The sequence below is a fragment of the Cricetulus griseus genome, chromosome X (assembly GCF_003668045.3).
Source record: "Cricetulus griseus strain 17A/GY chromosome X, alternate assembly CriGri-PICRH-1.0, whole genome shotgun sequence".
NCBI classification, from domain to species: Eukaryota; Metazoa; Chordata; class Mammalia; order Rodentia; family Cricetidae; genus Cricetulus; species Cricetulus griseus.
The window spans coordinates 18,712,027-18,728,768 of NC_048604.1; the positions used below are offsets into that span (position 1 = coordinate 18,712,027).

Below are 16,742 nucleotides of genomic sequence, written 5' to 3' on the forward strand. Positions count from 1 at the left end.
CTGACTGAATGTTTTTGATGTTCAAATACTAAAGAATAGAAAATAGAAAAGAAATCTTAAGTATGTTAGAGTAATTATCAGATACTAAATTCCTTGTTCATTGGGTTTAGATATAGTATTATTTTTGGATTTAAAGTGTTCATAATAACATTTGACATTAAGATAGTGAAATCTGTAGTAAAGTGAGGGTATCCACTTCGTTTTTAAATCCATGTTCATATTCTTTCAATCTAAGCAGAGCTACTCACTTTTTTATTGCTATTCTTTTTACATCTTTCTCCATTTCCATTATAGAATACATTAGACAGAATAAAAGGCACCAGTTTCAATTCATAGATATACACAAATACCTATATTTATTTACATACACAAACACCTTACCCCTTTTCCCATTTGAGAAAGGGCCTATCTATGTATCCCTGACTGGCTTCAAACTCACATTTCCACCTCTTCCTTCGGATGGCTGAGATTTCAGGCCTGTGCGACCACACTGAGCTCTATGCCTTTATTGTTGAACATTCATTTGGGGATCCATAAAAATGTAGCCACATGGGCTATTTACTTATTACAATTGCCTTTTGTGTGGTTCTGGGGACAGAACTCAGGGCCTTGTGCACATTACACAAGTATTCTACTGCTGAGCTACACTCCCCAAACGCTTATTTATAATAAGCTTAAGATGTTTTATCTTTGTTGTTACTTTTAGATATAAAGGTGGCTAGATTTTCAAACATCCACGTTAAACTGACCCCTTGTACTCTAACCCACATTATTTAAATAATGTACATACTTTAAGTAAAACTTAGATGCCCTCCCTCTTGGAGCAATACAGTTATTTCAGGGGAAACTTTCCTTATTACAAATTACCTTAAGAACCCATTCTTATGAGTCAGTGTGCAAATATTTGGTCTTCTTAGTGTGAATTGAATTTGTGGGACAGTTAGGAAGTCTGAGTCTGACAAGCATTGGGGAATAAGAAGCAAGTTAGACAAATGCTATTTTTTTTCATAAAGTAGGTGTGGATCTCAAGGAATGAAAATGCTTCTCTTTGTGACTCAGATATTGTCTCAAAATACAATCCCACAAGAGGAATACAAAAATATTTAACTGGCACTAGAGGCTACTTTTTAAAAATTCAGTTTACTTGGTTAGTTCAGATGATTTGGCTTGAGTTGAAGCAAATATACTTGTTTAGGGACATTATAAGGAGACAACGGTCCTTATAGAATAAGACCCCAGCTTATTCTCAGGACCTTCAGATTATGAGACTGGCATACTGCCTACTGCACTAAGAGGGCCTTCCAGCTTGTTCTCACATCATTTGGATATAATTTTATTTTCCTTAATGAATTCATAGCTGAATGGAAAATTAGGAGGTGGGGTCTAGTTGGAACAAGCAGGTCCCTGATGACATATTTCAGTACGATATTCCTGTTCTTGGCCCTTTCTTATTGTTCCCTTTGTCCCCTGGCTGCATGAGATGAGCAATTTTTGCTTTATCACACATTCCTGCCACTATGTGTTGGCCTCATTGCTGGACCACAGCAATGGAACTTGGTACCCACAGATGGAAACTTCCTAAACTCCAGCCAAAATAAATCATTCCTTCTTTCATTTGGTTACCTCAGGTATTTTGTCACAGCAACAGAAAGTTATTAAAGCTTTTGCAATACCCAGAGGGTCTGGTTTCCAAAGCCAGCTGCTTATATCTTCAGACAAAAAAAAAGACAGAAGCTGAAATGACTAATAACTGATTTACATATGACACCCATGGGCATCAGTGACTGAGGAAGAGAAAGAATTCTGTGGCTTGGGTAGGCTGGCTTTGGTACACAGTTTTGTGTATCTAAGGATATGGTTTAGTTTAGTCTCAAATTGGTTGCTTTTACCAAGGAAATATTGTGTCATATGTGAGCTGCATTTAATAAGCTGGAAGGCAGTTTTCAGAATAAACAGAGAAACACAAATGTCAAAGTTTTCTCTTTGCCTTGAAAAACAGGAAAATGATCCTGGTGAGATGGCTCCGTGAATACAGGCACTTGCTGTGCAAGTCTGAGGACCTAAACTCAATCCCCAGAACCCACAAAGAGGTAGAAGGAAAGAACCCACTCCATGAAATTGTCCTTTGGCCTCTAGACACACTCTGAGAGCCTAGGTCCCCAATAGACACAACACAGCACATGCACACACACACACACACACACACACACACACACACACACACACACACACAATTTTAAAACAAAAATAAAACCTGCAAAACAGATTCTGGGACATAGAATGAAGAAAACAATGATAGTTAAAATCTTAAACAGCATAAAAATACAAGAGATTTAAGGAGCTTGCCTATAATTTTGCATTGAATAATCCCTTCTAGAATCTATGCAAACTGTTTTTCTTTTCCATTGTCTTTAAGTTCTGGAGATGGAAACCTGGCCTCATGTGTATTCAGCACATTTTCTGCCATGGAACCTTACTCCCAGACCCCAAGATTTGGTGTATATTGGGGCAGGAAAGTATTAACTCAGCATCTTTGAGGGCTCTTGGGGACATTTTTATCCCTCTACAAGGGGACTTTCCATCTATGTACTTATTTGTGTTTTCCCCTACTTGTTTATTCATGGAATATTTTTAAGTCTTAACTTCCTTGACAAGTGGTAATGGTAGAGACATAACTCAGACATAATTCTAGTTCTCAAGACCTGATATGACAAAATGAAAGGAAAAAGGATTAGATTCCATCACAAACTGGGGGAACAAGGAGAATTTGAAAACTGAAGTGAACACCATTTTGTTATATTGCCACCAAAGGCCTTTTGGAACACACCTGTGAAGGAATAAAAGGATGGTCTTCCCCTCATACATACCTAAAGAAACTTGAGCCATTTACTCAAGGACTTCCATAGAAATAAGCTAGGAGTAGCTAGGCAGCAGTGGCTCACTCCTTTAATGCCAACACTCGGGCGGCAGAGGTAGGTGTATCTCTGAGTACAAGGATAGCCTGGTCCACAGAATGAGTTCCAGGACAGCCAGGAATACACAGAGAAACCCTGTCTTGGAAACAAAAACCACAGAAGAAAGAAAGAAAGAAAGAGAGAGAGAGAGAGAGAGAGAGAGAGAGAGAGAGAGGGAGGGAGGGAGGGAGATAGAGATAGATAGATAGATAGATAGATAGATAGATAGATAGATAGATAGATAGATAGATGTTAGGAGCAAAGGACTGCCTGGCATGCATGAGGCACTGGGTTCCATCCCCAGTACCACACAAAAAATATTTCATGCAAACAAAACTACTTTTCCCTGTGCTGTGGATATTAATCAGATTAGAGAGAGTTAATGTCCTTCACCAATGCTCCCTTCCTGAGCGTATTCTGCCAAGTGAGAATCACACAAAACAGCCAGTGCTTTGGATTTCATAAGGTTCTTTGAAAATGTTCATCACCAAAACTGATGGCTTGGTTCTGATAGTGTCATCTTGGGGTTGGTAAAACACTGTATTGAGAAACTACCATTATAGAGAGTGTAGATCAGTTAATATATGTATTGTCCTCACCCAGGAGTGAGGGAACTTCACTCTCGGCTGGCCCAGCTTCCTAGGAAGCAGGTCTATTGCTTAAATGTAGATCCTTTTCCCCCAGTGGTCTGAGTCTCATTCCTCAAACATGCTACCTGCTAAACACTTAAGTTCCTTACAAGACCAACTTCAAGGTCTTGTTCATATTTACCAGAGGGTTTTATTGTACAAAGGTTGAACATAAAGATAAACAACGGCAACATCTGACTCCGTCTAGTCACCTGCTTTATTACTATTTGTTAGCAGTAAAGATGGGGTAAGGACTTAAGTGACCTCTTTTCTTAGTTGTTTTGATCATATTTGTGAGATAGGCTTATATGTCTCTATAGATAAGATGAGAAAGTTATGAGAGATTATTTATCTAAGAACTTAAAGTAAATCAGTGGAATTGGAGGGAATGATATTGACTCTCCAACTAATATTCAACTTCTTTTGGGTCACATCGCAATAATAAAGTAAATATATGTGTGTCACATATTCAACAATATATTGAGTCTCAAAATTACTTTCACACACTGTTATTTCAATAACATAGTTAAACAGAAATGTGTGTATTAAATACGCAAAAGCATATCAAATCACAAAACCAATTTTACGTACTTTTGTTTCACTACAATTCGCTGCACCAAATGGAAGATTATAATTATAGTCCCACCTTGGATTTACTTATTTATTTTTATCAGACAATTTCATAGAGCTGTTCACACTGTTCTTCAACTTATGATCTTCATAGGCACTCATCTAGATGGGTTATTAGTTACTTTTCTGTTGCTGTGAATTATGAAAGAAAGAGCTTATTTGGGCTTATGGTTCCAGAGGGAGAATCCATAATGGTGGCAGAGGCATGGCAGACATAGTTGGAGCAGGAAGCTGCGAGATCACATCTTCAACTACAAACAGGAAGTAGAGAGAAGTGGGATGAGATTCTAAATCCTCTACCCCTGCCCCCAGTGATGTATTTCATCTAGCAAGGTTCCACTTCCTAAACATTGTCTAAACTTCCCAAACAGTGCCTCCAGCTAGGGATAATGGGGGATAGTTCTCTTTATAGCAAACAGAATGGGTACTATTAATATCCTCAACTGTAAAACAGTCAACAGATTTACCCTAAATTAAATGTTTAAAAGGGGGAGGAAGGTAGATGCATTATCCCTATCATGATTCACTCTGAATAGGCCCATTTTTTTCCTTTGCAATGGAAGTGATTAAGGCAAATTGCCTGTTTTTATTTTTCAAAGAATCAATGACTGGCTCTGGATCCTGACTTATCCCCTACTGACCCTCTCCTCCCCCAGTGAAAATGTACTGTCGTTGACTTTTCAGAAGAACACAGTAACTACTGTGAGACCACACACTGTGGCTCTGAAATGGACTTGAGGTCCTTAGATCATGGCAAACTATATCTGAGTGTTCGTTACAGCTCTGTGTTCTCCTTTCCAAGACTTCTGCTGTCTTTTTGGAAAAATCTCAGTTGCACAAAGGAGGAAGACTGAAGGATCCAATTGCCAAGGCAGATAGAGTGTAGCCATGCAGTGCCAGGCTCATGCTGTAACTGGTGATCACACCTCACTAGAACCTTGCAACACATCTTGTAATCCCAGCTGGGCCTCCCCTGAGCAGAGGCAGCAATTATGCATAGTGGTTGTGAGATGTAAACAAATGTCCATGGGGGACTGACTTAGAACCAGCCAAGTCATTTCATTTCAGCTTGTATCAAATTGGAATGAAGGGCTCTGATCAGGGAAATGGAGTGCACTCATTTACTGTCTCAGCAAGTGTTTTTAGAACTCATGTACAATGCTTTCTCTTTGGAGATGTGATTGTACAGTATATTCAAGGCTCAGAAGGCACTTTAGAAATAGACTATACCTTTAAAATAAGTCCATATTTCTTTTTTTACTAAGCTCAAGTACTCCAGTGTGTTTTGGCCATTTTCCAGTACTATTATTTCTTATGACTCACTGCCATAAACCTGGGAAGGGATAGTGAAAAATTGTGGTTTTACTTTTTGAAAAGATATTTTTATCTTATTTCGAGTGTTTTGTTTGCTTGCATGTATGTGCACTATATATGTGCCTGGTGCTCACAGAAACCAAGGGTGCATTGGATCCCATAAAACTATAGTTAGAGACAGTTGTGAGGCCACGTGGGTTCTGGGAACTGAACCTGGGTCTTCCAGGAAAGCAAGTGTTCTCAACTGCTGAGCAACACTCCAGTCCCCCATTTTACTTCTGATTGTATTAGTCATACTTTGGCTATTCCTCAGCAAACTTTAAAGCAATGATCAGAGATCTAGACATTTCCTCCACCCCCTTTTATTTGAGATAGTCCCTCAATTTAATAATATTAATAATTTAATAATAATAATAAATGTAGCCCCAGCTGGCCTGAAACTTACTATGCAGAGCTAGTTGGCCTCAATCGAAAAGAGATCTGTCTGCCTCTGCCTCCTCAGTGCTGGGATTAAAGGTGTGCACCATACCACTCATGACTGTTGTGGAATAATCTTTTCTGTACACTGTGAAGATGTGCCATTTGTTTTTATTTAATAAAGAGCTCAGTGGCCAGTAGCAAGGCAAGATTTCCAGGCACAGAGGATGCTGGGAAGAAGAAGGGTAGAGTGGTGAGGACACTCCAGAGATGCAGAGCAAGCAGCATGGACTTTACAAAGCAAATGTAATTAAGCCATGTTAAAGAAGGTAGATTAAAAGATATAGGCTAATTTAAATTTTAAGTGCTAGTTAGAAACAAGCCTAAGCTAGTGGCTTTTGTAATTAAGAAGTCTCGGTGTGGTTATTTGAGAGCTGGATGGCAGAACAGAAATTTCCCTGTGAAATGGAGTTGTATGAGAAAAGAAGAGTGCTAGACAAGGTATTGGAAAAACCTGTTGTAACATAAAAGGGAAGAAGGTGGCACCAGTTCCGGACTATTCTTAGCGGCAGAATAACCTCTTATGAGCAGAGTCTGAGGACCAGACTAGTGAGCTGTCTATGGTAGAGCAGCACTATCCTCTGGATATAGGATGAAAAGAGGTGCCTCATGGGAGAGGGAGAGTCTCTATGAAGTTATAGAGCTTTCTGCTCTATCTGCTGATGCTATGCAGCTAAAGGGAAATTGACTCCAAATGATGTTGCATGTGACTAAAAGTAATGCTTAGTAGCTGTATGACATTGTACAAGTTACTTCTCTCTACATCTTGGTCTTTGTTTGAAAAGTGGGCTAATTATAGTGTCTACTTCCTGAGATTGCTGGTGAGAATGAAATGAGATGGTGCTTGGAATGCTGCCTACCAGGTACTAAGTACTGTCAGATTTTATCTAGGTGCAGACAACATTTGTGATCAAGAGAATTTTCTTCCTGGATCCAATGAAGGCACATTCCAAATACAAGATAGGAGTATTTTGCATTTCTTTTTAATTTAATCAAACTTGCGTGTGGCATACTAAAAGTCACAAAGCAGTAAGGCAACTTGGGCCCTGGGAGAATTTCCTAAAAGGCCATCATCAAAAAATTGACAGGTGCTAATTCTGAAAGCCCTGGTAGTGTCAGGGTAGTCTCTTCCACTCCAGGCCACAATGAGACCTGAAATTTCCTGCCATCATGCCTTAATATCTCCCAAAAGTCCCTTTTGAAATGAACACATTACTCAGGAAGAGTAACTCATTAACCTGTTAGATGGATAGATACTTTAGCTGAGATTACTTTCATAACATTACTTAGTTTCTGGCAGTTGGACCCTGCAGCCAGCAGATGACCGATGGCTAAATGATGTTATGAGGTAAGGAAAGGGGAAAGATCATCTAGAGGCAGCCTTAAGATTGTGGGGATGAAAGCTAGGCAAAGTACAGCTCTGTAGAGTCTCCAGGATAGCATGCAGAATTCCTATTACCCTACTGTCTTAGTCACTGTTCTGTTGCTATGAAGAGACACTATGACCACAGACACTCTTACAAGAGAAAGCATTTAAATCGGGGATTTAGTACAGTTTAAGAGGCTTAGTCCATATAACCATGCTGGGAAGCTTGGCAGCACTCATGGCAGGCATGTTGCTGGACAAGCAGTTGAGAGCTACATCCTGATCAGCAGGCAGAGAGAGAGCCTGCATCTGGCACAGGATTTTGCAACCTCAAATCCCACCCCCAGTGACACATTTCCTCCAAGGTCACACCTACTCCAGGAAGGACATACCCCCCAATTAGGCCTAATTGGCTTAATCCTTCTCAAATAGTACCACTGTCTGATGACTAAGCATTCAAATATATGAGCCTATGGGGACCATTGTTACTCAAAGCACACCTAGTTTTCTACTCCTTTTTTTCTCTTGCATGTTTGCATATGTATGTGTGTACCACATGTCACAGAGCACACCACTAATCACACAATCAAAGAATACTTATGAGGTATCTGAAGAGTGAATTTATGCCTGTAATAGATCAAATCTTGCAGGGATGTTCTGTTTTGAACATGAGTAGGACTGGCTTAGTATCTCCTAATAGGAGTTGGAGCTAGAATCTAGAGGCTGATCTGCTCCATAGGGTAAAGGAGCTGCTGGGAGCCTGAGCATAAAAGCATTGGGATAGTAATGACAAAAGAGCCAAAGTGTAGTGAGAGAAAGTGACAGGCAAAAACAAGTTTAGAAGATCCAAGAGGCGAAGCAGCATATAGTTAAGAACATACCCAGATAGTATTGAGTCCAAAGACCAGGGGAAACTGGACTTTGCAGGAGGGAGTAATTTATCATTATTTTTAAGTGGTTTATATTGAGTGCCTCTTTGTTGCCAGATATTTTTACTGATCCCTTAAAGTATTTGCCAAATTACTTAGGTTCCAGCTTTGCCAAATTGACCCTCCAGTGTGATGTAATCAAATTCAGTTTCTTTTCAAGGCAATTTGCATACTGTGCCTCTGAATCTGCCATGCATCTTTCTTCTCACCAGAGCATTTACTGTTTGTCAAATACCACTTTAAGTAAAAAACACCATTATCACTAACAACCCTTTTCCAATCCTCCCCCATCTGTCATATTTAACCTCACAGTATCCACTTTGAACAAAATGAGCATTGTCTTTCATTGCTGATGAAACAGAAAGAGAAATAATTTGCCCAAAGCCACTAAAATACCAATAAATGTTTACTAGCTTCTAGCCCATTCTTTTCATTCATGAATTATCATTCAGTTTCATTCCAGCTTCACAGTAACAGCACCCATGCATATTAATATTACATACACAATAGCATGAAAGCAAAGTACAATGACATTATTAAGGCATCAACATGTTACATGAGGTTTATTTAGAGCATGCTTCAGCATGAGTAAAGGTAGTTATTTGATAAGCCCAAAATTGGAAAAGTAAGGTTCTCTGTAACTGCAGATACAAAGCCTTTCATGTATGTGTTCGTTGTTCCTCTTGTGGTAATAAATCTAGTGAAATTATCATACGGAGTGTTGTCTAGTTGACATAGTATAGCTCTTTCAAGAAGGTTTGGATTTAGCTGTCCTATCCATAAATGATTAAAACATAGTTCAATTGGGGTGACCTTTAGAAAAGAATTTAAAAATAATGAATTCAGCTCATTTCCCTTTAAAAATGAACAAAAGTGATGTTTTATTCAAGGGAAAAATAAATAAAATACATTCCTGGCCTATACTTTAAGCAATCAAAGCAGAGAGAAACAAGAAGAGCTAAAATGGATAAAAGGCAAACAGCAGGGTAAAAGAGAGGATAGTGGAAAATACAGATGGTTGGAACAGGGGAAAAGTGAAAAGAGACACAAAGGTGCCAGAAAAATATTAACTAAAGAGAACTGGTCTTGGTAATGCAAGGGAAGCGAAGGAGAAACAGCAGGAACGTAAAGGAATAGTTAATAAAACCTCATACCAAACCATTTCTTTCCCTAATTTAAGAGTGTCTTGTTACACAAACTAAGATATCAAATAGCATATCTCCAAGTTAACTTTAAAAATAAAAGAACCTCTCCTAATTGTTATTCTCATCAATATATGCACATAGACAGAGTGGCATACTTTTCACTTCAACCTTTTATCAACCTTATTTCATCGGTATTATTTTCATCTCATTTTAATTACAATATTAAAATAATTTTATTTTATTTACATATAAAATACTTTGAGCATTTCCTCCCTTGTTAGGTATTTGTATTTCCTCCCTTGTTAGGTATTTAGATTATTTTAAAGTATCTTTCAATATTAAAACTAAATTTGCTTGTTTTTTCCTTTTAGATTATTGCTTCAAGGTCATTTCTGGGATCAAATTTTGTTCTAAGGCTATGATTGTATTTTATAATTCTTGACTCAGTTCACAATGCCTAAAGTGCTAGAAATATGTCAGTCACTTAGGGCCTGTATTAAGTATTGGGTTTTGTGAGTTGTTATTTTTTCCAGCTAAGTTAGTATCAAATAGTGTCTCTTAGTTTGAATATGTATATTTTTGTCCATTTGGTATCTAAAAAGATCTTATAGATTTGTAATATTTCTTATACAGCTTTCATGTTATGAATTTATATGTAATGATGCTAGTATTTGCATTCTTGTTTCAATGCTAGTTTTATACTGTTGTGTTACATTTTTTGCCTCATCTTCCCTTAGTAATATTTTTTAGTCAGCAACTGATGGAAGCAGATGCAGAGATCCACAACCAAGCGCTGGGTCAAGCTCCAGGAGTCCTGTTGAAGAGAGACGGAGGGATTGTATGAGCCAGGGGGGTCAACAGCATGAGGAAGAACCCACAGAGGCAGCTGGCTTGAGCTTGTGGGATGTCAACAGGCACTGGACAGACAGCTAGGGAGCCTGCATGAGACCCACCTATGTAGGCCCTCTGCATGTGCATGACAATTGTGTAGCTTAGTCTGTCTGTGGGGCTCCTAGAAGTAAGATCAGGACCTGGCCCTGGCCCTTGAGTTGGTTTTGGGAACCTATTCCCCATGCTGGGATGCCTTGCTCAGCCTTAATGCAGGGGGAGAAGCTTGGTCCTGCCTCAACTTGATATACCATGCTTTGTTGACTTCATGAGAAGTCTGAGGATGGAAAAGGGAGTAGATGGGTGGTGGGGGAGGAAACGGAGAAGAGGTGGGAAGGGAAACTGTTGCCTGTATGTAATTAATATAAATGGAAAAGTTTAAGAAAAAGGATATTCAGAGCAAAAACCCCTCAAGGTCACATAGTTAAGTTAAAATCAAATACTTGCAGATTTTTCTTTTAAAATGTTAAAATTTATTATTATTATTATTATTATTATTATTATTATTATTATGTCTGTGTGTGCATCCAAATGCATGTGCATGCCATATGACACTAGTCAAGGCCAGAGAACGACTTTATGGAGCTGGTTTTCTCCTTCCACCTTGAACCCAGGTTACCAGGATCATGCTTTTACGCACTGATCCATCTTGCAGGCCACAATTCCAGAACCTTGAGCTTTCTTTACATATTTAAATTTTAATTCACGTAGCAATATTACATGTAGCAAAGGACAAAGATTTACATTAATTTCTCTGCATATTCATGACCAATTACTCTACAGTAAAGTATATCCACTTTACATATAGTAAATTGCAGACTGAATGATTATGATGTGTCCATGAAAGGTCTCATTTGCAGTAATGTATCACTCTGGTTGAAAATGTCAGTAAGTCATGGAGGTGTGGCATGTGTGGGGGCAAGGATATATACAAAATCTCAGTATCTTCCTCTCAACTGCTATGAATTAAAATCCTAACTAGAAATTTTCTTCATCTTCAATTTTTTTCTAACATTTACTACTGGTTAATTTTCATACCTTGCTGTCAAAACAGAAGTTTCCCAGAAACACTAGACTTACAAATGAGTAAAAGCATCCTTGTTTTAATCCAGTTTTTACAGGAAATGATGTTTCCAAGATAAACAATTAGGTTCTTCAGTATAAAGGCTCTGTCGTATTAGAAACACGGATCAAAGCTAGGGGTGGTAGCATATGCCTGTAACCCCAGCACTTGGAAGACTGAGGCAGAAGGATCTAGCATTCCAGCCCAGTAGGGGCTACAAAAGGAGACCCCCAAAAAACAACCATGCAGAAAGGGACATGGTCACTACTCTCAGATGATGTCAAGCATATACAGAACTAGGTTTTACTAAGTGCCTCTGGGGGGCATTTAATAAACAATCAGACAGTTTTAGTAAGCATCTGCATTTTAGCTGTTACATTTTGGTCATAGTTCCACATTGATGGGACATGCTATGACATACTAGGTAGAACAAGTGTCTGAATTCAAATCCAGTCAGACCCTATACTAGCTTTGTTCACTATTGTGTAATAGTTAAGGCATGGGCCCTGACATAAAACCAAACTTATTTGGAATCCTTGTTCTATTCCTAGTTTTTGGAAAAGCCTTGGTGTACCTGTTTTGAACTTGAGAAAATCATCGTCTCCACCACCATCATCACCAAGACCTTCTAGGGATTCTTGTGAGAATTAAATGAGCTAACTCAGGCCTGGTATGGAGTAGTTCCATATTCAGTGAATGCCTTTCTGATTAGCTATTCATAAGGAAGAGCAGGCTTTGTTTTTCTTTTTAAATAGCATTCCTACCTTTTTGTTTTGTCTTTTTTGTACCATTTTAGCTGCGTTGTTGTTAGCATATTTCCCCTGAAGACACTTTTGAACATATACTATACTTTTTCAGTAATCAAGGATAACTCATATGTATTCTTCAAAGGCCTGGAGAAAAATTATCTTGTAAATCCATCAGGTCCCAGTGTGTTTTGGAAGATGTATTTACTAGAAAGTGTCCAGATGAGTCTGACAATTTTATGTAACTGAAAAAAAGGCCCAAGTTTTAAAAGCGTTCTTTGTGACCAGAGGATTGGTCATCAATTTCTTATCTGTGCTTACAAATATTTCAGTATTTTGCTACTTACTGGATCACCTTACCATTCCTTGTCGAAGAAATATAGCGTGCACTATTTTAAAAAAGTGTTACCATGGGAGCCAACATCCATTGACTGTCTAAACGTTTTTAACAGTTAGATTCTGCATTTTTCCTGTTTCTTTATTTAGAAGCTTTGTGTGAACCACAAACTCCAAATTCCCAACTCTGAATGCAAAAGGCTTTTCAGGAATGGATGAGTGAATTCTGAATAAAGAATAATGCCAATAGCTCTTGAAGCACTCTTCAATGGTTGGAGGCTGCTTTCTGTAATGACAAGTGTTGCTGTGAAGCTGCGGCCTGCAGAACATTTCTAGAGCACAGCAATAATTAGCAAATAGTGCTGTTGATGATACAAGCTGGTGAGGAGTGTACCACAGGGACAAACAGGAGGGAGATGCTTTTTGTTCTTCATAGTATGGCCTTGCTTCTACGTTCAATTGCACAGGTTAATTGTCATTTTAAAAAGAACAATAAATGAATTATGTTGCTTGGCAGAAGAAAAATAGGAAATCCAATCCAATATAAAAAACTTTAAAAAAATCCTTAAAACCATGATACGATAACACATCCGAGATTGTAATTGCTCACCTATCCAGCATCTTTAAAAATGTCCATATTTGTTTGTAGATTATAGTGATCCTTCTATTTCTAAATCATTATATAAGTTTTAGAATTTTTCCCTACACCAATCCAAGTTGATTATATTTTATTGTAAGAAATTGCTACTTGAGGCTGCTCCATTTGTGTCTTACATTTTATGTGTAAGTGTCCACTTCAAGCTTTCGGTTGCAGCACGAGCTTAGAAAGAATGTTCCCAAGGAATGCTTCGATGTTTAGGCGCATGCCTCCATTTCACTGGGTGGTGGGGCAAGGGACCAGGAATGACAATTTAGACCCAAAAACTAACCTTTGAAGATCTGTCAGGATAATGATCCTGAGAAGATCCCCAAATGTAGTTAAGGAGCAAGTGGAAATATTATGCAACTTAATGTCCGAACTCATCTGGAGTATCAGTGTGGACACAACCCTATTTTCCTTTGGTTGTGTCTCCCTAGTCATGTCTAGGGGGAGAAGTGCAGAAGAGAAAATGGTGGCTAGTTCTAACCATTCTATTAAAGCAGGAAACAATTCCATGGTGTGTCTACTCTTGTGAATGGGCCTTTCTAAATCCTGAGGCGAGGGAACAACAATGTCTTGTGGCCTTTGAAAATCTGGATCCAGTGACATGGAAATTTGCCTCATATTATACGGAATGGTATTGCCACTCAGAGAAAAGTAAGAATGCTTTCTGGCTAAAATTCACTTGTAAGGTTACTCCCCCCTCCAGTGTGGGAAAGAGAATTATAAAATCTCATTTGCAGTTTTCACCAGTTAGCATTTTCAAGCAAAGAGATAATGTTGAAACTATCCTGTTTCACCCAAATGTTTAAATTCCTTAGGGTGTACCATACATTCATGATAAAACAGTTATTCTAGCAACTGCAGAGCAATAAAACAGGGCCAGGAAACCCAGTGTGTCCCACAGGAGATGTGGAAGCAATGATGGACAGATGTGAGGGAACTGGGGTTGCCCAGGTTCAGTATAAAGACTCCTTTGTTGAGGCACTGACATCAGTTCTTCATTTGTTGGGTCACTGGGCATAAAGTTATATAATTCAGCCTTGCCCTTCTTCTAGTCTCCCATGGTAGGCAACACTTCTTTAGTGTTCTGTGGTGGTTCCTGTACTGGCAAAAGCCACTTCCTATACATGCCAGACAAGTTTGACTTTTTTTTTTTTACAGTAGTTCAGGGAATTTGGCAAGTATGAAGAAGTGGTTAGGAATTCATGAGGTAACTAGGACGTCCTTCTTATTTTGACTTATGCTAGGATCCTAGCCATAACTCTGAGCTGGCAGACAATGCCCCTGCACATTGTCCTGGTGACTTTCACAATTCTTGCCAAATGCCTTTGTGGATTTTTTCAATTATGTGAATGAAGGGCAGTTTGTGCCCAGTGTTCTCCTAACCATTGCTGGCCTACTCTTACTATTTTTCATTAAACACACAGAGATTGATTTCTTGCCTAAAATTAGCTGGATTCTATTTGAATCAGTTCAGCAGAATTAAAAAGTATAATTAGCCTGAGCATGCACCGTACTCCTCCACCTAACTGCCACTTAAATATGTCCTGCAATGCTTGTGCTCTTTCTGGAGAGCTCAAAGAACTCTAGGCAGAAGCAGTTAACTGCATGCAGGAAAGTAGTCATGAATTGCTATGAGCGCCTCGTCAACGATCCTGCATATGTGTGTGCTATCATCTACAATTGTCCTCATAAAATTAAATAAAAGCACGCGCTTATTATTGTGGGGCTCCAATTAAGAGACAGCTGGTGCTCTTATTACGCTTGCATTAAATTGAAACTTGTAATTTAGATGTCCAGATGCACATTTTTAAAATCAAAGTATAAAATGGCATTCGCTTTGTCCACTTTCCATTCACAAGTATCCCGAACCTTACCTCGGGGCTCCTCCTACCCTGTAAAACTCCCCTGAAGTAGGGGAAGCATTTCTTCTACCATTTGTCCTCTCTCAAATTCTTACAGGGAAATAAAAGACCTGGAGTTGTTGGAAGGGAGGAGAGCCAGGGAGGCAAACGGCGCGAATTTAACCCCGTGCGAGTCGATGTGTGTGTTGATGGAGGTCATTTTCGAATTCCCCACGTGCCCTCACCTGTCTAGGAAGTTTCTAGAAACCTAGAGCTCCGCGCTCCATCTATCTCACCGCCTTTTCTCATCCGCACTTGCGTCGCCGAAGCTCTAGAAACTTTCGCGGCGGCTCGCGCTCCCCACCAGGGTACGTCCACGCTTCCCCCAAAGCTTTGCTCTTGTGTCCCGAGCGTTATGATTTGCACCCCCTACTCCCAGTCAATAAGGACGTGACAAAAGCCACTTCGGCCGAGGGCTCGGGACGGGCTGGGGTTTTTGTTGTTGTTGTTTGTTTGTTTGTTTTGTGTTTTGTGTTATTTTTTTTTTTTTTTTGGAGAGGAGAAGCGCCACACCCCCTAGGACTACAGCCCACGGAGGCGGTCCGCTGGGCAAGCAAAAGCCGGCGGGCGCGCACGTAGGAGTCACACAAAGCCTAGGTCTCACGACGCAAGTGCGCCCTCCAGGAAGAAGGTGCCCCCACCCGGTGCGTGGTCGGGAGCGCGAAAGCGCGCCCTCCAGGAAGAAGGTGCCCCCACTCGGAGCGTGAGCAGGAGCGCCACTTTTTTTTTTTTTTTTTTTTGGCGCTCTTTGCGCGCGAGCCGCGAGGAGGCGGAAGACCGTCCCGGGCCGGCGCGGGAATCGGCCAGGAGGCGCCTCAGTTGCTGCGCGTGTCGCCGTCCCAGCGAGACGCGTCTGGAGTGGCTCCCCGCTCAAGGTGAGGCTGAGTTGGAGGGTGGCTGGGGGGGTGGTGGTGGCGGCGGCGGCGGCCAAGGCGAAGGCCACCGCGGGCTGAGTGGCACTACCTGGCCGGGCGGGGCGGGGCCCGGAGCGAGCAAGCGGGGAGCGAGCGGGCGAGCGGGCGGGCGAGCGGGGAGCGGGCGAGCGAGGGAAGGAGCAGGGCGGTTAGGGACGGCTCTCCGCTTTCGAGCTGCCTCACGGAGTTTGGCGCGACTTGCGGCTTTTGGCGCCTAAAGAAGAAATTGTCCCCGAGGAGCGCCCGAGTCGTCGGCGAGTCCCCCGCCGCCGTGTGTGGCGAGGCCAGAGGCTGGGCTGAGCCCGGTACGGTGGAGTTTTTTGTGTGTGTCTGTTGCGGGGGAGGGTACACGGTGAAGGGGTACGGGCGTCACCATCCCGGACGCTCTTTTGCTTCGGTGCCTGCCGGGGGGGTGGCGGTGGCGGTGGCGGGGGGGGTGGGGATGGGGTGAGGTGAGGGGGGAGTGAGAGCGGGGTCGCCGCCGCGGCAAAGACGAACGTGGGCGGGAGCCCAAAGCTTGCTCGCTCGCCCCGGGCCGCTCGCTCGCTCGCTCGCTCGCCCGCCCGTGAGGGAGTCGCGCCGGCCGCGAGGGGACCGGGACGCTCTGAGGTGTGCTCAAGTGGACTGAACCAAGCGGGCGCGAGCGCGGGGGGACGGAGGCTGGCCTCCCGGGGCCCCTCCTCCAGCCGACCGGCCGGCCCGCCGGCCACCCGCGGGACGGGGCTCGGGGAGGGGGAGCAGGAGACGGCGGCGGCGGGGAGGGGTACACCGAGGGCTAGCCACAAACTAGTCACTTCTCCGGGG

General features: G+C 41.4%; 1 protein-coding gene across 3 annotated transcripts in view; it reads left to right on the forward strand.

Moving 5' to 3' along the window:
- The first annotated feature begins 15,770 nt into the window (after positions 1 to 15,770).
- The window catches only part of Mbnl3 (muscleblind like splicing regulator 3), a 100,570-nt gene continuing 99,598 nt past the window's right edge, over positions 15,771 to 16,742 (forward strand). The window contains exon 1 of one of the 3 annotated variants that reach the window (XM_035450163.1): positions 15,771 to 15,899. The gene's annotated coding sequence lies outside the window, so the exon portion shown is untranslated. Of the gene's footprint in view, positions 15,900 to 16,114; positions 16,244 to 16,742 lie in introns of those variants that run through there. The other 2 variants (XM_027432094.2, XM_035450165.1) reach the window with 2 other exon arrangements.